The sequence below is a fragment of the Patella vulgata genome, chromosome 2 (assembly GCF_932274485.2).
Source record: "Patella vulgata chromosome 2, xgPatVulg1.2, whole genome shotgun sequence".
Classification (NCBI taxonomy): Eukaryota; Metazoa; Mollusca; class Gastropoda; family Patellidae; genus Patella; species Patella vulgata.
Genome location: NC_065880.2, coordinates 87,260,865 through 87,283,223, shown reverse-complemented (window position 1 = coordinate 87,283,223; position 22,359 = coordinate 87,260,865). Strand labels below are relative to the sequence as shown.

The 22,359-nt window shown below is 36.3% G+C and overlaps 1 long non-coding RNA gene across 2 annotated transcripts; it reads right to left on the bottom strand.

Moving 5' to 3' along the window:
- Window positions 1-11,342: 11,342 nt before the first annotated feature.
- On the bottom strand, window positions 11,343-18,485 carry LOC126812181 (uncharacterized). Of its 2 annotated transcripts, none has more exons than XR_007675848.2 (3): window positions 18,443-18,485; window positions 13,069-13,263; window positions 11,343-11,785 (listed from the first exon to the last, which is right to left on the bottom strand). It is a non-coding gene; the product is annotated as an uncharacterized LOC126812181 (long non-coding RNA). The 2 variants fall into 2 exon arrangements; XR_007675849.1 differs by lacking the exon at window positions 18,443-18,485 and adding an exon at window positions 16,269-16,324.
- Window positions 18,486-22,359: the final 3,874 nt, after the last annotated feature.

Below are 22,359 nucleotides of genomic sequence, written 5' to 3'. Positions count from 1 at the left end.
GCACATGATGTTTACAGTCGTTCCCATAATCAAGTATTAAAAATCAATATATAAAACAAATTTAGCCAAGTGTATATATATATATATATATATATATATATATATATATATATATATATATATATATATATACACACAATCTTCTGTTCAGTTACAATGTCATAGAAAACAACCTTATTATCTGATTGGTAGCAGTACTCTGGAACATTGTACAGTATTAGTCCATACGATATGCTATAACCAATGACAAGATTGTCTTAAGCCTAGTTTATGACGTCCTACGACGCGATAAAACTGATGACGACTAACAGCAACTGAGAGCTTATGTTGCTGCGCCTGAATTTATCCACTGAATTTATCCACGACTGAACGCAACCACGAGCAATCAGTTGATCATAGTCGTAAGCGCTTCTGTCGGCTTGCGTCAGTTGCAGAATCATAGCCACAACTGATCAATTCACTGCCACGTAATAACCTTTAAAATGACCTCATTCCACTTTTCCGCCATGTTTGTTACCGTCTTAAAAAAAACATTGATCATATTTATGTTGTTTACAATAGATTTCTAAATTAAGTATCTGTCCGATAATTATAAATCGAAATCCTTCTTAATTCTTATTGTCATCAGACCGATAAAAAAATCTGACATGGTTCTTATTGTCAGTCCATACAATATGATATAAAAATTAACAGGATGATTATTGAATTTTATTCACTAGATATTGAAACACGATAATGGCTTATAAATCGGCTTCCCAAGGATAATCTTATTGATGCCATTGTTGGTCAAATATCATTGAATACAAATTTACCCCTCTACAGTAAGAAATAAATAACAAATATTTCCTGAATGGCTTAAGATAACCAACAAATATTTCCTGAATGGCTTAAGATAACCAACAAATATTTCCTGAATGGCTTAAAGACCACGTAAGATCAAAAATCTAAATTGCATGTATGTATAGCCCATAGTCACTATATCAACTTTACGGCAAGTTCACAGCAATCTGATTAAAATTAAGTCCGCTGTTAACGTTTAGGTATCCGACACGCCAAAACGCTTTTCGATTTTTCAATTACAACCTTAATCCGGTTGATTGGCTGGTGACGTCACAGGCACTACACATAGGATATACATTATCTATACAATATCTCACTGTCTGTACAATATTGCACTATCAATACACACGGCAACTGGACAAGCGTCTATTGACGGTCCAATTACCACGTGACTGGCCTGATCATAATCACCGAATTATCGTTTTTCATTGGTATAGATTAGACATTTGTGATTGGAATATTTTAGAGTGAATTTAAAATGCCGTATCATGCCGTAGATCATTTTAAGCTGCCTTTGTTTAAATAGGCCACGTGTCAAATGAAGATGACTCAAGAAATTAGCGCATTTACCGGTAATTTGGATAACCCCGTAATACTTGATATCCCAAACTTAAGTACAGAAATACAAATGGTGCCAGTCATTTGTCGATATATTCATTATTAGCTATATATAATAATAAAAACCATTTCTATACATAAAGAACAACTGCAGTGAATATGGAATTTTCCGATGACTATGCATAACATGTACAATAGATCGCACTCATTTCTCTGCCAATCAACGCTTGGTATCTTATTACCATGTACCGTTCCATGTACTACGGGTGTAGTAAATGAAGTTAAACTTCGCCGCGAAAATTGCATGGGATCAGTCGTGGAGTTCCTGGTGCCGTTTGGTGAGTGATTAAACTGTCATTGCAATTGTAAAATACTTTTATTATAAAGAAGATAAATGATGTTAGACATTATAACCTAATGGTATCAAAAACGTTTATCCATCCATCAATTAAATGTTGTTTAAACGCCAATCAACAAATAATACGAGGCTACTTGATTACAAAAACACCGGTGAGCAATAATTATTGGATATATAGTAATTTTAAACAACTTATTAGTAAAACTTAATTATTTTATACAATTAATGTGTGTGTGTGTGTATGATTCTTCCATTAGTTCCTTCGTGAGGTATTACGCATACGTTCCACTTAGTGACGTCTTTGATCTGGCCGGCGTAAAAAAAGATAATTACCTAATCAACATTCTTAATCCCACTAATACTCACTGCTAACACCAACGTGTAAATTAATTTATGGCCCATGCCTGTATAACTCGTTGTTGTTGTTAGTTAGTTGTAATTTACGCCCGCTTCCACCGAGGTGATATCACAGACATCGTATAACTTTTATAGTCGGATTGATTAATTAATGACAGATATTAACGACACTACACTTTATGTGGAAAAGCGAAGTGCTCGCAGTAAAAACCGTATATTATTTACATATACTATTCAAAAAAAGTAGGGGATATTTGATTTTTAAGTGTTATTAAAGTCACCTAATGAAACTGACGAAGAAACAAATGACAAAATGAAATGAAGTTCACATTCATCGATTTATTCCAAATGATCGTTAGACTAAGTAAGGCACAGACTGACCATTATAAGGGTAAAATGATACCCGGGGTCAAACAGCAAAGTTACCACAGCATCACAACCAAGTCAGTAACGGGTAAATCCTCCTCTGTTTGCCAAACAAGCATTGATCCGACGTGGCATACTCCTAATAAGACGTCTAAGGTCATTTTGGTCCAGATTGTCCCATTCCTGTTGCAACGCAGCAGCAAGTTCTTGGACATTGGCAGGACGTTGTTGGCGTTGACGTAACCTCTGTCCAAGCATGTCCCAGACATGCTCGATAGGGGAGAGGTCGGGACTCAGTGCTGGCCAAGGTAATGTGGTGATGTTCTGTTGTTGGAGGTAACCTGTAACGATCCTGGCCCTGTGACATCTTGCGTTGTCATCCTGGAAGATGAAACGGCGGCCATGACGTCGTGCGAACGGCACAACATGGACTGCCAAGATGTTGTCCCGGTAGTACTGGCCTGTAACACGCCCTGCAACAACATGTAAAGCCGTTCTTCCAGCAACAGTGATGCCTCCCCACACCATAACAGAACCACCCCCAAATCGATCTTGTTTGATGACGTTAACGTCTTGGAAGCACTCGTTTCGACGACCCCACACCCTCCTACGTCTGTCCAAAAAATCAACAGTGAACCTTGACTCATCTGAAAACATCACATTGCTCCAGCGTCGATTATCCCAGTGTTGACGATCCCTACACCAACGACGTCTTGCCTGAATGTGATGATCTCTCAAACAAGGGATCACGCGAGGACGTCGGGCGCGAAGGTGACCCCTATGCAGTCGATTCCGAATCGTCTGGCCACTCACTCTCACACCAGTGTCTGTTTGAAGACGAGCGCTGATCTGATTTGCTGTGATGACACGATTTCTCAAAGCCAAGGTACGGATAAATCGACCCTGGGCTTGAGTTGTCGCCCTTGGTCGACCTGAGCGTGGTCTGTCCTGTACAGATTGTGTATCACGGTATCTGGACCATAGCCTGCTTATGACAGACTGAGAAACATTCATCGTCCGCGCCACAACCGCCTGTGTTGTGCCGATCTGTAGCATGCCAAGGGCACGTAACCTTTCATTTTGGGTAAGCCGACGCATATCAAAATTTGTTTTCTGGTCACTAAAACAATTAAACTGATGTTTCCACCCTGGAATTCAATGCCACAATGACTGTAACATTCAAAGTCAGAGTCGTGCAAATCTTGGGTTGGACCCCCATGATGATCCCAAGCATCACCTGCATTTCTTCTGTTAGGTTCTATAGTGACTTTTTTCGTAGTCATTTGCATATTTTAGTATTATGCCCCCAAAATCAAATATCCCCTACTTTTTTTGAATAGTATATTAAAAGTGTTCGTCCAATAAGTTCCATATTGTAAAAAATTAATTAAGAGTTCAAGACTTCAAAGTTTAAAAGTTGTAGGCACTCTAAATTGGATCTTAAATCAAAATGAATTACAAAACAAATTATTCCGTAGTCAATTGTTTTATTTAATTAGGGGGATTAAGGAATCCTTCAGGCGTTAAAGAATACACACGCCGGCTGTATATAGGTAATTAAGGAATAAACATTCCGAATATGCATTCGGTCACTGTGACGTCACAGTGTTTTCGATAATTGGCAAAGTCGTTTTCACGGAAGGTCAATTTTTACGACTTTGAGTGAAGATAGCTGAATTAATTTCAACCAGATTGGCGTGAACTTGGCGTAAAGTGGATATAGTAACTACTGGCTACACCTATTAAAAAGTTTTTCCACCCATCTTATGTGCACTTTAAGATATCTATTGTTGGCGATATTATACTTAGGAGGTGGAATCAACTGAAATGAGACTTAAAGGCATAGGCGTACGGGGAAATTTTTGACTGGGGGGGGGGGAGGTGGTGGTTGGTGCCCAAAAAGTTTAGTTAGGTTCTTAGTATGTTACATAATAATAATAATAATAATAATAATAACTTTATTTTCTTATAAAACTACAAATATACATATTATTTACAGACAAATGATCTAATAACGATGAAATAATGTTTTAAAATTTAAAACAAGAAAATAGTAAATAAAAGAACAAACAAACATATATACAAGTTATAGAGGGTTCGAGTCTTAAGATTTCTATTTAATTGCCTAACTATAGACACTCTGAATTTAAATTCGCTGTTAAATTGGACACATTCAAGAACACAATATTTTTTTATACAACTTTTACAAAGTACAATTGTGTGCCCAAATTTTCCCAGCATTTGGTGCTCAGCATTTGAGTCACCGTGGCTCCCTGTTCAACACAAGACTTCGATTATTTATTTCTATTGCCATATATGCAATGTCGAAGAGGCGACTTGTGCCAGGACAGTGGTGTTTCCGCTTACTTTTCATGGAATTCCAAGTGTTATATTACGTAAACATGGGCTAACTTTTGATAGGAAGAAACCCCTAGACAACACATTGACTGGCAATCTGCGGGCAATATCCCTGACAACCGGGCGGGAAACATCTTAAGATTGTTTAGTTAAGGCAGTGTTTGCAAGACGAGTACATGCAGTGTGCTACGACCTACTCTTATTTTGAGCATGTCAACGTGTACACGGTATTTTGTCCTATCCAAAAAACTAGAGGATGTTCCTTGCCACCGGGGCCTATTTTAATGTGCCTACTGGCACGAAGGTGCCTCTAGATAAAAAATTCCGTGCTTTGAAAATCTGACATCCGTGCTTTGAAAAAATGCTATGTAGCCTTGTGAATCTGGAAAGATTGTATGTGGAAACTTTCAATTACTGTTTCAAAAGTTTTGTATTGTTGACGTGTAAGCGTGATACCGTGTTATATCAAATTCTGGAAATTTTCACGGAAACCAAAAACACCGGAAACCGTGCTTCGGCGGGAGGCAGCTACCCCTCTAACTTTCGGCCAATCTGACTTTTGTACTGAATTGACTATGGATTAAAACATTTTGCCTGAGGCCACTCTACTTTGTGCGATATTTTTCCGGTATCGATTAGTTTTTATATAAGTATTTTTCAAAGAAACCGATACACATCAATTATTATTCAAGAGCTCCTTTCACCCCACACATACCTTCTCTGGCATCATAAAATCTCAGATTCTCCGTTTTCATAGGATATGTACTCAGAAGATCGACTTTGAGTCAGCATGTACGCTGGTATTTAGCAAACTAAGTGAAAGGGGATACTCCAAACGCTATCTACGACGTATAAAAAACAACACTCTAGCTGAACTTGCCGCCAAAGAAACAAATAATATGCAATCAGCAGTTAAAACCAAAACTTGTGGCCATCCAAGATGTCAAACATGCACAATCTTAAACATATCCGACCATTTCCATAACAAAACATCTGGCACACAATTCCCAATATTAGACCAACTTTCATGCAGCAGTTCAAACATAATTTATCTAATTTCATGCACACAATGTGACCAGTAATACGTAGGGGAGACTCAAAATGCACTTAGGGAAAGAATTAACGGTCACCGATCAGACATAGTCACCAAAAAAGACAAACCGGTCTCAATTCATTTCAACCAACCAAATCATGACATTTCTGATCTCATTGTCACGCCAATAGAAAAGACCAAGGGCGACTTTGAAACTACAGAAGAAATTAAAACGTTTAGGCTAACAAGAGAAAAATAGGTTTGAATATTCATACGGCTAGCGCACTAGCCTCTTTTGTAGTTCCATTTAGCGCAACAGCAGCAAGTGCATCCAAAATCATCAGAAAACACTATACTGATCTCCAAGAAAATCACCCGAAAATATTCACACAGAAACTTATAATTGCATATTCTAAAAATAAAAATCTGAACGACATCCTAGTGCACAGTAAATTAGATTAAATAAGACCAGTCTCCACCCTAACCCAAAACAAACCATATATCAAATCCTATCCCTAACCGTTAGTAAATAAAATCAACTAGATATAAGAATCCCTAGCCCTAACCCGGTGATGAGGAACAAACACGATTTTTTTAGAAAATCCAATCCGTAGTAGGAAACACACTAATGTGGCTCTCTCCCGAGAGCCTCAAATTTATTTTCTTTTTTCTTCAGAAACAATAATACCAGAATATCAGAAGCACCATCCAAGGAAGACCATCAGCGCCACCAATACCAAAAAACAGTGAAATCGCCTTTGTATATAAATCTAATGTATTGTATGTATTTTTAATAAAACTAGGAAATATCACGAACTAATTTTTCATCATCCTAGGTCAGTGCTTATGTGGAGACTTAACCTCTCCCCCAAATTCTTAAACCTAACAATCACGTGCCCTTACCTTATTTACATCTCAGCGACCTTGACGAAAATTGAGCTGGCCTTAACAAATAGATTTAACTCCATAAAACCTTAAAATAGGCCCCGCACCACTGATAATGGGACAAACCCCGAGAAACTAATGCCGCCATAGGCATACGCGCCAAGGGGGCAGGGGGAGGGGTACTTTCGGGCAATCTGACTTTTGTACTGAATTAACAATGGATTAAAACATTTGGTCTGGAGTCACTTTGGGTATCGATTATTATGTGTGAATGCAGCTGTAACAGTCTGATTGGGTGGTTGGAATTCAGGTCGGCATAGAATTGCAAACCGATTGGAAACTTTGAAGTTGCTTAATTCACGGGCTACAATACAGGAAAACGTATTTGCGGAAGTTACATTTTCAAAATTTTCTCGGGGAACTCGAGGCCACCATACCCCGCGATGATTGATGGCTTGTTTGGGATTTGGGATCCAGGTAAGACAAATAAGGTAGGCTATATTGTACCACATTGAAGTTGCTTTATTCACGGGCTGGAATAGCAGGAAAACGCATTTGCGACAGTACAGTTTACAAAATTTCTCTCGACGGTTCCATCTCCGTGGACTATAAACGATTTATTGGTTGATTGGAATTCGCGACAGCCACATAAGTTAGTCTATTAGACCACTTTGACAGGAATAGCAGGAAAACGTGTTTGCGACAGTCAAATTTTCTAAATTTCTTCCTTCGTCTCTCGCAGAAAATCGGCAACGCCGTTCGTAACCCGAAATATTTTCGGGCATTTCATTTCAGGTTCTGACCACCTCCCTCTAACATTCATCGAGCCCGTACCCCTATGCATCACGGGACCATTTTATGTATAAAAGTATCTGGTATTTGTACAGTTATCTTGAATTACACCAACCATGTATGTATACAATTTCACACACCGTCTTTTTTATATTATATTATATATTGATTCTGGCATACTTATTCAACAAAGAAGTTACTCAAATATCTATTTTATTTTTACCACATGTGGCGGCGTTGGGGAGTATAAAAGTTATGGCTATTCAATTTATTCGTGCAAACCAGTCAGGTGTAACGATAGGAATAAAAAATATTAATACAATCGTCTTAATTATTGATAGTTTCCCACGTTAACGATTCGCGCCAGGAAATGTCCCAAATTGTCTTGGGTTGGGGGTGGGAGGGGGTACTGTAAGCCCCGCTCCTTCGCCTCTCGAAGACGATCGACACCGGCGTCTGTAACCCGAAAAGTTTTCGCGTATTTCGAGTTCCTCCCACTTTGGACGAGCAATCAAAGGCAAACCTTGTTAAAGGTGTATATTTAATAAACCAGCACGGTCAGAGAATGGGCCGGAAAGGGAAAAGCCATATTTGATCTCGCGAGTCGATAACACAAACCTTTAGTACCATTATAACAATAAATCGTGGCCAACACAGAACAGCCGTGACATTCTCCTTCTCAAGATAGTGTTTAGAATTCAATGCTGGGGTTTGGTTTTTACTAGGTGTTCACGGCAGATTCCTAACTCCAGTATATAAAACAAATTCCTCCGAGTATAAGTATATGATGCCTTCTGTGCAGTTACAATGACATAGAAAATAACCTTATTATCTGTTTTGTAGCAGTACCCTGAAACGGTCATGGGGCAAATCTTAGTCCGTATGGCATGATGTAGACAATGATACGAATATCTTACTTAAAAATGTAATTAATTGAAACCGGCTTTAACGACTGACTCTTCTCGTAGGTTTCCTAGGAAACACCCGCCTGCGATATCCTCTTGGGTGGAAGCGAACGTTAAGTGAAATCGTCATTGTTCATTATACCCTCAAATAGATTTTTCTACAAAAAAATTCCAGTCTTTCGCCTTAGTTTAAATATGCTTTATGTAAGATTTGACTAAAAAGCTGTTCTTTCTTCCTATAATAGTTCAAAAACAGATAAAGAAAAATTAATATATTGCCAATTTTAGTCAAATTACTTTGTAATGAGTTTTGAAGATTTGACAAAATAGTCTCAATGTTACAGATTTAGTACATCTTAATTAAACAACGATAATACGACTTATAGTTAAACAACGACATACGACTTATAGTTAAACGACGACATAAGACTTTAGTTAAACAACGACACACGACTTGCAGTTAAACAACGATATACGACTTAAAGTTAAACTACGACATACGACTTATAGTTAAACAACGATAATATTACTTATAGTTAAACAACGACAGGCGACTTATAGTTACACAACGACATACGACAAATAGTTAAACAACGATATACGACTTATAGTTAAACAACGATAATACGTTGGAAAACAAAGATATACGACTTAGAGTTAAACAAAGATATACTACTTATAGTTAAACAACGACATACGACATATAGTTAAACAACGACATACGACGTTCTTAATAACAGACAGAAGAGGATTGGAACATGGACTATTTATTTATGTTATTGGCTATTCCTTTATCCATATCTTACACGATGTATCTTTAATATAATGGATACAAATTGATATTGTGTAGGTAAAAAATCAGAACGGAACTTATCAATATTTTATATTAGAACTCAATAAAATCAATATTTTATATTAAATTAGCAATAACGATTGATGGAGTAAAGTGAGTCTTTATAATCAAAGTGTACAATGATTTTTTGTCTGACATGCGGCTGTGTACTGGAATCTAATATTTTATATTATTTTAGCAATGGTGTGAGTGGGAGTAACCCTTTTATAAAAATAGTGTATATTGAACGTTTATCAGGCATACGTACCGGAGTGTACTAAAATCTAATATTTTATATTATTTTAGCAATGGTGTGAATGGAAATAAACTTTTTTTTTTATATTAGTGCATATTGAACATTTGTCTGACATACCGTTGTGAACTGAAATCTAATTCCTATTCGATCTGGAGATTGTAACAAAATGGTGTTGATTTACAATTCATGGATTACGTTTATAGTTTGTTGTATGGTTTTGACAAATTGTGAAATAATATATCTAGGGGCTGGTTCTCCTTACAGGGAATTCAGAAATATCGAACAACAAGAATCGAAACTAGTGTGGATAAAAGGGTGTAAAGATGGTGTAGTTGGTTTATTTGAATCGGTCAATATTTATAATTTAGTGTTTGAGTTGGTGCTTTGGGGATGGGGCAACAATATTACCGCAATCAGAATTCATTCTCCTAGCTATAAGGAAGTTTTTGCACATGATAAAAAACTAATGTTAATTCCTAACGAATATACACCATTTTGGATAAAATGGACAAGTTCTAGTGTATATATTAGACCAGGTAATATGGACAACATTGGACACGTGACGATACCCTGTCCATCAGATATATAGCATTTCGTACTGGTGGCCAGTGTCCAATGAAATATGCATTGGATTTGACATGCAGCCCGGCAGATGTTACAAAACATGCCTGAAATTGGTTTACGGATTAGCGGCAGGGTAGTATATTGAGTGGGCCTAACATTATCTTTGCTTCTTTTGTATGAAACTATACTCTTTTACCCGATCTGTTAGCTAGACAGCTGTTACATAGCGAGAATAGTTGTGTTTTTGGAATGGGAATGGAACTTCTATTCGCACCCGTTGGCTAGACAGTTGTTACATTGTGGGACTCGTTATGCTTGTGGAATGGGATTGGAACTGGAACTCCTATTCGCACCAAAACTGTACGAGTGGGACAGGAACGTCTATTAATAATGTACATTTGTAGAGCGCCAAATCCCTCCAAAAGCCTGCTCAAAGCGCAATGAGACACTATTTATATACACAGTGAACAGAAAGTCTAATTCTCGTAGCATTCTCGAACTAAGTGAGTCTTCAGCTGTGATTTGAAAGTAGTCAAAGTTTCACTATTTCTGATTTTCAGTGGCAAATCACCCCACAATTTAGGAGCAACTACACTAAAACTTCTGTCACCAAAATGTTTCAGTTTTGAGTGTGGAACGACAAGAGTGTTCTGGTAGTAAGATCTCAAGGACCGATTTGATATTAGCACCATACTCCTCGCAGTGTTTCATTTGATTAGTCCTAATCCCACTCAAACACTGCTGTAATGAAAGCAAATTTTGGGTCCAAATTATGACTGGTCAATAGTCCGATTAACAACCAATACCTAACTGCGTAACATTATCATTTGGTTTAAACAGAGCTCTAGATATGTTTACATAACGTTACGTAATGATTCATGATTTTATTATGCCCAATTAATCAGTGCATAGCAGAATATTGCAGAAAAACTAATTGCGTGACAAACGAGGCTATCAAAACGGCAAACAATGTAAACAATACTGTTGTGAAGACGAACAATACTTTCGCCAACTGTCCACAGTTTTAGGGAAGACCCAAGATTAAACGAAGGGCTGTCATGTTGCTGTACTTTGTATTGATTTGATTGTACGGGAAAAATAGACATACTCCCTCAAAACTCTCCTTGAAGTACACTTTAGCATCTTATAAGGGTTCTTAGTTACCTGATAGATTTTTACTCGGGATATTGATTCCCCAGTCTAAGAAATAAAAACGAAAAACGAAATCCCTTTTTTAATATTTTATTAAAGATACAATATGTAAGATTTGGATAAAGAGCTAGCAATTCTTGTTATAATAGTTCGAATATAGATAATGTAAAATGAATAATTTGAAAATTTCATTCAAATTACTCTATTGCGAGCGAAGTTATTAGCCTTTGAAGGTGTTGACAAGACGTGTGCAATAATTTCAACCACCGTACTGGTTGTTCGAAGCTACGTCTTGCTCCTCCATTTTTAGCTTAAATCAAAATATGGCTGAACTGTTCTAATCTATTTAATATCAGAAAAACCCGATACAATTGAGAGTTTATTATGGCATGGATAGGTTAATTAATGTCTAATTAATAATTTAGAAAACATTTCAGGCCTAAAGAAAGACCTGTAATAGGCAGATTTAGCTCTTGCATAATGTATGTTTAATATTCACTTTGAATGGAATCGGCCACACACCATCAATCTGAAATGATATGTACTCACGGTAAAAGAATGAATAAAAAAGAATGCATTTTATAAACGTTCTTTTATAAAATAATAACTTATTCCAAAAAATAATCCCTGGGGGTTCGGGGGACGTTAAAACCACGCATTTCGCCTAGACATTGGTACTGATAAAAAAAACCAGTTCCTACATCTCATGGCAGACAGAACAACACGTGTCGTCAACTTTAATATATTGTTTACTTGCTAGCCAGTCAGCAATCAAAAAACAAAAACAAAAAAAGACAAAAGAACAGATTTCGGATTTCTTAGGATATTTTGGCCAATATATTCCGCTTATCTGGGATATTTCACATATCACAAAATGTGAACTGTTGTTAGAACCTTTAAATCACCAATATCTAGAAGATTGGTCATTGTGTGTGGTTCAATTATGACTTCATGTATACCCAGATTATATTTATTTTGTTTATTATCGAGTATTTTATTTATCATCTGGCCTTAAAGGTCCGATCTCGATTGTATTTTGGAGAATAAAACCTTTTATCTTCAAGGCCTTTAAAATCCTCTACCTTAGGACCGAGCAACTAACTCAATATCTGTGTTACGTTTTCAAACAACTTTTAAGAACCCGTCAGTCTTCATCTGGAAATGGAGACCGGTGTTCCAAGATGTACTATACGGTGTCTGGATAAAACCAGTCTTTATTTTATACAAATAACGTGTAGGCGAAATTAACCATTCGTTATCAAGCACAGAATGGCAATAGATTATCAGATCACCCAGCAAAAGAACTGACCCGAAATCTTAAAAGGGTTACGTGTCCGAATAGTCGGTTTTGACGTTCACATCCAAACGACTCAATATTTTGAGCTGAAAATTTGAGACAAGGTAAATGCATCACTCCTCTATATTTTGGCGCTTAAATTTCATACGTTCGCGGACTTTTATTTGGTTCCTTTAAGCGGGTGAATTTCTTTTTTAAATCAATTCTAAATAGAGGATTATCTCGAATCCAATCTCTCACTCGTGAGAGAGAAATGGGGTTTAACGTTCAATCAACACAAACTTGGTCATTTCGGTACTAATGTATGGTTCAATTTTATTTCAATCTTATTCGCCTGCGCGTGGGAGGATACAGGAGGACCCGGAGAAAACCCACGAGGTTACCCGGTGAAAACCCACGAGGTTTGACAGGCGACCTTACTCCTTACTATTTGACTCAATAACAGACTGTCTGGTCCACCGCGCAGGCGTTAACCATCCGCCCCCACCCCCTCCTACCTTCTCACTCCAACTTACCAAATATTTAAGGGTCAAGCGGTAGGGATTAGCTGACGTTCATATTCTTCGTGGTTACTTATTACCTCAACTTCACGTTTACCATCGAAATTAGTATTTGGAAGTCTTCTGACAAAACGACGAAAGCCACATTCCACATCTGATACCGCTAACGATAACACCAATAAAACAACCAACACAACTTTCATTCTCAATCTAAAAAAAACAGTATATATTTCTTACAAATATTGTTTTATTCCCCATCGACAAACTAAATTACATTTTTTTACCGAGAAATTAACGGAGGCGGTCATAAGGGTCAAAATAAATTATGGAGACGTTTCTTGCCCCCTGTGTTGCATCAATATGATTAAAATACGGTTCTATATTTCGTTTTTTTATACTTTTTATGTCCTACACTACCTGACCAGTGGTAGTGGAAGATAGCGTCAGGTGTCATACGAGGGACTTTTGACCCAAAGTTACGTGCACTTCACGCCAAAAACTCGCCGTAGTTTGATGTACCGCGTAGTTCAGATAGAGTCTCTAATACATAATCTACCCTGTAGTCTCTAAACCATGATGTACCCTGTAGTCTCTTAAAACATGACATACCCTGTAGTTCAGATAGTCTCTAAATTATGTTTACATTGTAGTTGGGATAAACCATAGTTTTGTAAATAGGAGGTCGGTCGTCAAATGAATATGAATTTTACGATATGTTAATCCGGAAATTACATAGTTTCTCTTAAATGAATATATTGTTGTTGCGCTTTAAATATCTAGATGCAATAGACTTAGTGTAGAAAATATTAGGTACACACTGTTAACCAACAATAGATGTTTTAATGACAATACATCATATAATTTATTCAGCTCGACGTACGACTTAAAATGAATAGATACAGTTGGTTTAACTTGAATGTAGATATTGATTATCTATATGGCATATATAGAACCTTTGGGATGGATCCTATCATAAAAATATCTTATTTTATATAGTCTCATGTCAACAAGGTGTCAACATCATGGTGAATTTATTCTGTTGTTTCATTTAGCCTATTCAGATATGTTCATAGTTCATGGATTTTCCTGTTTCACTTGACTAAACAAAACATTTTTTAGACATGTAGGCTTTTATAGATTGAACAAAAAGCCGATAATGTTGAGTTGTGTGGAGCATTCCCGAGGCGATTTGTAACAATTCTCAGACACGATATATGTCTGATACTGGTTGACCATCAGAACAACAACATGATTCTTTTCATTGGAAATGGGGCGTAAATGACAAACTCTAAACCAACTGCGCCCCTTTCACTTGGTCTCTTCAATGTCTGTCAATGTCTGTGGAATAACATGGATTTGTATCTGTAAAATTGGTGTGGTTTATACATGAGACAGATTAATATTTTATCATTTACACATAGGCGGGGAGTGATAACGTTCGCACGTGCGCGCTGTATCATAAGGTCTGACATTGAGCCAACTGACGTGGTTTCGAATCCCCGATTGTACGTGACAAGGAGTATGGTCGCCTGTCTAACCTCGTGGGTTTTCTCCGGATCCTCCGGTTTCCTCCCACTGCTAAAGACACCTACGCGCAAGCGAATTATTGAAATAAAATTGAAATAACCATATAGTAATGAGCAATATTGATGTATTTGATACATTAAAACAACAAAAGTTTTATAAAGGGTTATATTATAGTTGACAAAGGCGAACAATTTGGAGTAAAATCTTAACGAAGTGAACACGGGGCCTGGACAGAGGGCCCTTTTACTCCTTTCCCCACAAATTGTAATCAACTATCACTGAGAGAGGTGACATAGGAGCGATCCAACATCGTGGCTTTTCTCCGGGTCCTCCGGTTTCCACCCACTGTTAAAGACCCCTACGCGCAAGTGAATTATTGAAATAAAATTAAACCATATGTTAGTCCCGAAATGACCTAGTCTGTGTCGAGTGGACGTTAAACCCCATTTATCTCTCTCTCTTTATTCATCCACGAACATGCAAGGAATTACACAAAAAATTGCACTTGTACAAATGGAGGGGGGAGGTGCTTCGAGTGGCAAACAGCCAAGTCAGAAGTTTAGAACTAGCTCGAGCATCTACCCAACATATTCAAGAAAGTGGAATCTGATACCAACAGTCCTGACGAAGAAAGAAACCCAGCTACACCACCCCAGAAAAGCGAAAGGGGGGAAGAAGGCGAAAATATTCCGATCATGTAATCCAAGATATCCGGACCATGGTGGATATTCGTATAGACAAGACATTAGAATATTCAAGCCGAGATGCATTATAGGTCTCTATGTGACGTCACCGCCTCCGTCACCGCCTCGATATTTCATCGGCGCCTTCTCCCCAGCAGCATATTACTATTTTATGTACCCATTTACACCAAATAGGAAATATTTTTTTATCCAGATATATTCCCAATACATCTATTAGTTTTCTTAATAATTTAAAAAACTGTTTTAGAATTTAATTTGCAGAAGAAAAAACTACTAATATTGAAAGCTAATTAACTGTGGTTTAACGTCCACTCGACACATACTAGGTCATTTCTGGACTAATATACGGTTTAATTTTATTTCAATAATTCGCTTGCGCGTAGGCGTCTTTAACAGTGGGTGGAAACCGGAGGACCCGGAGAAAAGCCACGAGGTTGGATCGCTCCTATGTCACCTCTCTCAGTGATAGTAGCGGCCAAGCGAATATTTACTGCTGATTAGTTTGGATGTATGCTCGTCTTAATTAGTCCGATAGGAGCAGAACCCATTTCGTTTCATTACATGATTTCACATATAAACCCCTCTACGGGATTATTGGTTAAGTGGGTAAGACGCTGGCCCGCTATCCCGCTAGCCCGGAGGTCGTGTGTTCGATCCCTACATTGACCGAGAAAGTTCATCGGGAATTTCCGATGTGGTTTCTCCTTGTCAGTAATGCAGGACAACTGTTTAGTCTTTCGGATTAGACGAAAAACCCATGATGCAGCACGGAGGACCGGACAAGGGCAGCTGTCTAGTCATTCGGATGAGACGAAAAACCGAGGTCCCATGTATACATTGGCGTGAACGTTAAAGATCCCTTGGTAGTTGAAATTCCAAAGAAGAGTTAGCCATAGTGCCGCTGTCCGGGCAAAATTTCTCCCAGCACACTGTATGGCGTATATTTCTGGATTACATCCTGATTTTCAAGCACTCGAATCTTACCTTTCGTCCGTTCGTTATGTCGTTTTGTTTTCCAAATAAGAATAAATGAATAATTTCTCTATTTATACAGTTGTTCTAATTAGAAAGGTGAGATATTTAATTATTGTTATAGCGCTACAATCGTAGTAAACGCGTGATACAATAGAAAGTATTTTATCAGGTTATATCGTAGGTGATGAATAACAGAGTTGATTAGAATTTGTGATGAAAGGAGTGAGAGAGAGAGAGAGTGAGAGAGAGAGAGAGAGAAATGGGGTTTAACGTCCACTCGACACAAACTAGGTCATTTCGGGACTAACATATGGTTTAATTTTATTTACATAATTTGCTTGCGCGTAGGGGTCTTTAGCAGTGGGAGGAAACTGGAGGCCCCGGAGAAAACCCACGAGGTTGGACAGGCGACCCTACTCCTTGCCACGTACAACCGGGGATTCGAAACTACGCCAGTCGACTTAATGACAGACTTTATGATACAGCGCGCGCACGCTAACCATTCAGCCATCCAATCAGTTAAGATTTGACTCCAAATTGTTAGCCTTTGTCAACTAATACATAACCCTTTATAAAATAAGTCAAGACTTTACTCCAAATTGTTCACCTTTTTTTAACTAATATATAACCCTTTATAAAAATTTTGTTGTTTTAAAGATACATTATGGGAGATAAGATAACGAGATGGCAGTTCTCGCTATAATAGTTAAAAACTAGATAGTGTAAAGGTAATTTGCTGGAAATTTCAGTCAAATTGATCCACTATGAGCCGAGAAAGAAGCGGGTGAAATTTTTGCATAGTCTCGGTCATCATTACTAAAATCATTAATATAAACAGCATAGTCTCGATTATCCACTTTTTCTGATTTAATTATCAATGGCCGTTAGCGGCATATAGGAATCTAATCCAGCCAACATCGAAGGCTAGCCTTGATATCGAGAGTTTATTATGGTCTGGATAAGGTAATTAATGTCTAATTGATAATTTAGATAACATTTCAGGCCTAAAGAAAGACTTGTAATAAGCAGATTTTACTCTTGCATAATGCATGTTTAATGTATCAAATACATCAATAAGAAATTATAGATCAAGAGTATGTCTGATTAACAATGATTGAAAGTTGAATTATCATTACTCATTACTATATGGTTAGTTCAATCTTATTTCAAAAATTCGCTTGCGCGTTCGATTTCCTCCCACAGCTAAAGACCCCTACGCGCAAGCGAATTATTGAAATAAAATTGAACCATATGTTAGTCCCGAAATGACCTAGTTTGTGTCGAGTGGACGTTAACTCCCCCCTCTCTCTCTCTCTCTCCCTCTCTCTCTCTCTCGCTTGCGCGTAGGGGTCTTTAGCAGTGTGAGGAAACCGAAGGATCCGGGGAAAACCCACGAGGTTGGACAGGCGACCCTACTCCTTGTCACGTACGACCGGGAAATCGAAACCACGCCAGTTGACTCAATGACAGACCTTATGACACAGCGCGCACATGCTAACCATTCCCCACCCCCCACGAATATTACACTACCGTTGACATTTTGATTGTTTTCTTTAGGATGCTGTATATAAGATTTGGATAAAGAGCTGACAGTTCTCGCTATAATATTTAAAAAACTAAATAATGAAACGGGAATATATTGAAAATTTCAGTCAAAAGGTTGTCTCGATTGTCATTGCTAACGTGATTCCGATTAATGTCCAAATAATGATTTATGTAAAATTTGAGGCCAAACGAAAGATCTACAGATTTAGCTCTTACATTATGCATCAAATGTTAAATAACCAATTTAAATACACTTTAGTCGTTGATTAATCTGTGCACAATTTTCTGTATTCAGGAGGAAGAAAGGATTTTTAGGGCCCTCGGCACAGATGTCCCATCTCTGACGTATCCTTATATATATGCTTTGGGTAAATTAGAATATATTAAATAAAGAATTGTTACTCGAAATTGTCCAATTTGTGTGACTATCATATATATGGTCGGTCAATCGTATTAATTATGTTATAATGTAATTTATTTGACGAGAATGTATAAATATTAGTCATACAAGTTTGGGGTCGCCTGTCCAACCTCGTGGGTTTTCTCCGGGTCCTCCGGTTTCCTTCCACTGCTAAAGACCCGTACGTGCAAGCGAATTATTGAAATAAAATTGAACAATGTGTCAGTCCCGAAATTACCTAGTTTGTGTTGAGTGGATGTTAAATCCCATCTCTCTCTCTCTCTCTCTCTCTCTCTCTCTCTCATACAAGCTTGTATTAAGTGTTGAACACGTTGTTAGTTAGAGTGTAAATGGGCAGATGATAAAAATTCCAGATCCGGTTTTACACTGATAACTGTTGAAAGTTAATTATAGTCGTGTTGGTAAACAACAACAAAAATAATAGCCGAATGGTTAGTATCATTGAGTCAACTAGCGTGGTTTCGATTCCCCGTTTGTACGTCACTGAAATATTTGTTCGTTCAAAAAACCATTGGCTCAAAACATTAACACCTCTGTACTCTTAAACGTGTGCAAATTAGAGTTAATTATATACGGCGGGACGATTTACCCAATACTACCCAATACCACCCAATACTACAACATAACGGTGCAAAATGAACATATTACTTGATTTTTTTTTTCAAAAATAGTGAGATATTTTAGTTAAATTTGGCAACAAACTAGGTCTTTTCGGGAATAACACAGGGATCAATTTTATTTCAATAATTGTCCTGCGCGTATGGGTATTTAGCAATGACGGGAAACCGGAGGGCCCGTAGAAAACCCACTAAGTTCGACAATCAAACCTACTCCTTGTCACGTACAAGCGGGAAATCAAAACCATACTACTTTACGCGCACACGTTAAACCATTCGACCGGACCACACTTGAATAGTTTGACATGCTCATGTCTTCCTCTCAAACCACGCTGGCCGAGAAAGTTAATTGGGATTTTCCGACGTGATTCCGTCTTGTCAGTGGTGTAGGAGGGAGGGCCTGACAAGGACAGCTGTCTAGTCGTTCGGATGCGACGAAATACCGGGGTCCCGTGTATACATTGTCGTGCGTGTAAAAGATCCCTTGGCAGTTTGAATTTGATATAAGAGAACACCATAGTGGCGCTGCCCGGGCAAAATTGCCCTCATAGCACACTGTATGGCGCATGCCCGTCTTCATTAGACCAGTTGAAGCAGAACAGTAGGTCGTTAAACACTATTTCATTTCTCAGCCCACGCTGGGATTTAAACCCTCGTCATTCTCATCATACGTTCATTGTTTTAACCGCACGACTACCACACCTAGTATTGACAAGTCTTGTTAATATTTCGTGAAATCCACCCTGTTCTTTATCTATCATCAAATTAAATCTATACTGCCACACCTATTAAAAAGAGTTACGTGAATTTTCAACATCATTGTTTACTCTTAAACTTTAAGGATTAAATATACAAGGCGCGTCTCCAAGTTGAACACATTCCGTTAGTCATGCAGCAGTTTTGGGTTTGAATTATTTTATATCAATGCTAACAGTCTTTAATCTTTACTGGAACGTTTCTGTGTTGTGTGGTTAAATCGCCGGATCCCTGTTTTCATTGCGGATTGCCTCCTTGATCAACGCAAGGGTCCAAATTTTCGAATTGAGTACCTTACTTGAATTTCGGAATATAGAAATTAATCTATTGAATGTTTGTGTCCAAACGATCCGAATTGTTTTAAGGATCGAATATTTTAACAGGGAGAGAATTGGATAAACACCATTTTCGTGGCATAGCTTGTTTTCGGACTGGGAAATAATGTTTTATTCTAAAATATAAGATATTATTAGTTTAATGCAAGCCTGGACCAGGTGTAACTATACAGGTTTAAAATGGTTTATGTAAGCGGCGTGTTACGTTGTTTAACAGTTCTATTGTTATGTAAGGTAAGTAAATCACGGGCCAATCATGTCAAAGTTACATGTGTAAATACAAAATGTCAATAGCAGTGTGTTAACTTTGTGAATTCCTCCAGTCAGAAGTGATATCGGGTATTTTAGAAATAGTAAATATACCTTGTTTTATTAATGAATATTATAAATATTATAAATAGTACATAAATATTATGGATATAACACACATATAGATATTAGATAAATATTATAAATATTACACACACAAATATTACATGAATATTATAAATATTACACAAATATCATAGACATTAGATAAATATTACATAAATATTATAGATATTAGATAAATATTACATAAATATTATAAATATTACATAAATATTATAGATATTACATAAATATTAAAGATATTACATAAATATTATAAATATTACATAAATTTTTATAGATATTACATAAATATTATGAATATGACATAAATATAGATATTAGATAAATATTTGATAAATAGTATCAATATTAGATAAATAGTATCAATATTAGATAAATAGTATCAATATTAGATGAATATTATAGACATTGGATAAATATTATAGATATTAGATAAATATTATCAATATTAGATGAATATTATAGATATTACATAAATGTTATAGATATTTGATATTATAGATATTTGATAAATATTACATATTTATTATAGATATTACAAAAATATTATAGATATTACATAAATATTACATAAATATTAAATAAATATTATAAATATTGTAGATATTGGATAAATATTACACAAATATTAGATACATATTATAGATATTATAAATATTACATAAATATTACATACATATTACATAAATATTATCAATATTATAAATATTAAATACATATTATAGATATTACATTTCAAGGTGTTTCTTATTAATCAACTTTAGAATTAAAATAGCCAATTAATTTTGTAAATACGTTAACATTCGGCATCCCCTATATATAGACAGTAGACAACTGGATTCATCTAAGGCTCAAATATTTTGTTGGGCCTTATTTGAATGTAATTGAATCCAAATCGGAAGATTACCAATCGTTGATATTTTGATTTTGTTTATGAATTAAACGAATATTCAAAATCCGATTGGTGAACCTTTTAGCGTGGATTAAGGCGTTTACTCAAATAAGCAATTATTTCACGTGAAATATCCTAATACGGTTAACCGGGTGCAACCTGTTCTTGAGTCGTTCTTAGGGCTTTGAAAACAAACATGATTAATAAACTCTTAACTTTTCTTCACATATAAAGACTTTTTGTATCGATTTTACTTATTGTTGTTAAGAAATGTTTTGATTTTGATTTGCTCCGTTGCGATATATTAACGGAATAAATTCCTATGGTTGATGAAATATATATCATTTGGAAATCTTGGGTGTATTTGCGTGCAAACCAGTCATTAGAACACAACAAAGATGTGTTCTGTTTCTTCGGTTTTTAGTCGATAAACTCATTTATTTTTAAAAGCGTATGGAAGTTTTAGAGCTCTATGTTTGAAGTTCTGTAAACATGTTTATATATTTATGTATTTGGTATAACTGATTGAAGAATGTGGAATTTTTATAATAATAATAAAATAAAATAAAAAGATAAAATAATAGAATAATAAAAAAAAAATATAAAAAAAAATAAATACGAAAAAGTAAATAGAATAAAATAAAATATAACTAATTGAAGAATGCGGGATTTATATAATAATAATAAAATTTAATAAAATAAAATAAAATAAAATAATAAAATAAAATAAAATAAAATAAAATAAAATAAAATGAAATAAAAAATAATAATAATAAAATAAAATAAATAAAAAAAACACGAAAAATAAATAAATAAATAAATAAAAAAAAAACACGAAAAAATAAATAAATAAATAAATAAATAAATAAATAAATAAAATAAACACCCAATACCCTTCTCTTCGGGGTGGTTCCCATAGCGTGGTCCCCCCCCCCCCACCCCATGGCAGTGATGCCGGATGCAGGGCCTGACAAGGACAGCTGTCTAGTCGTTCGGATGGGACGAAAAACCTAGGCCCCGCGTACACATTGGTGTGCACGTAAAAGCTCCCTTGACAGTTGGAATTCGATAGAAAAGTTGGCCATAGTGCCGCTGTTCTTGACAGTTGGAATTCGATATAAGAATAGGCCGTAGTGCCGCTATCCTGGTAAAATTTTCC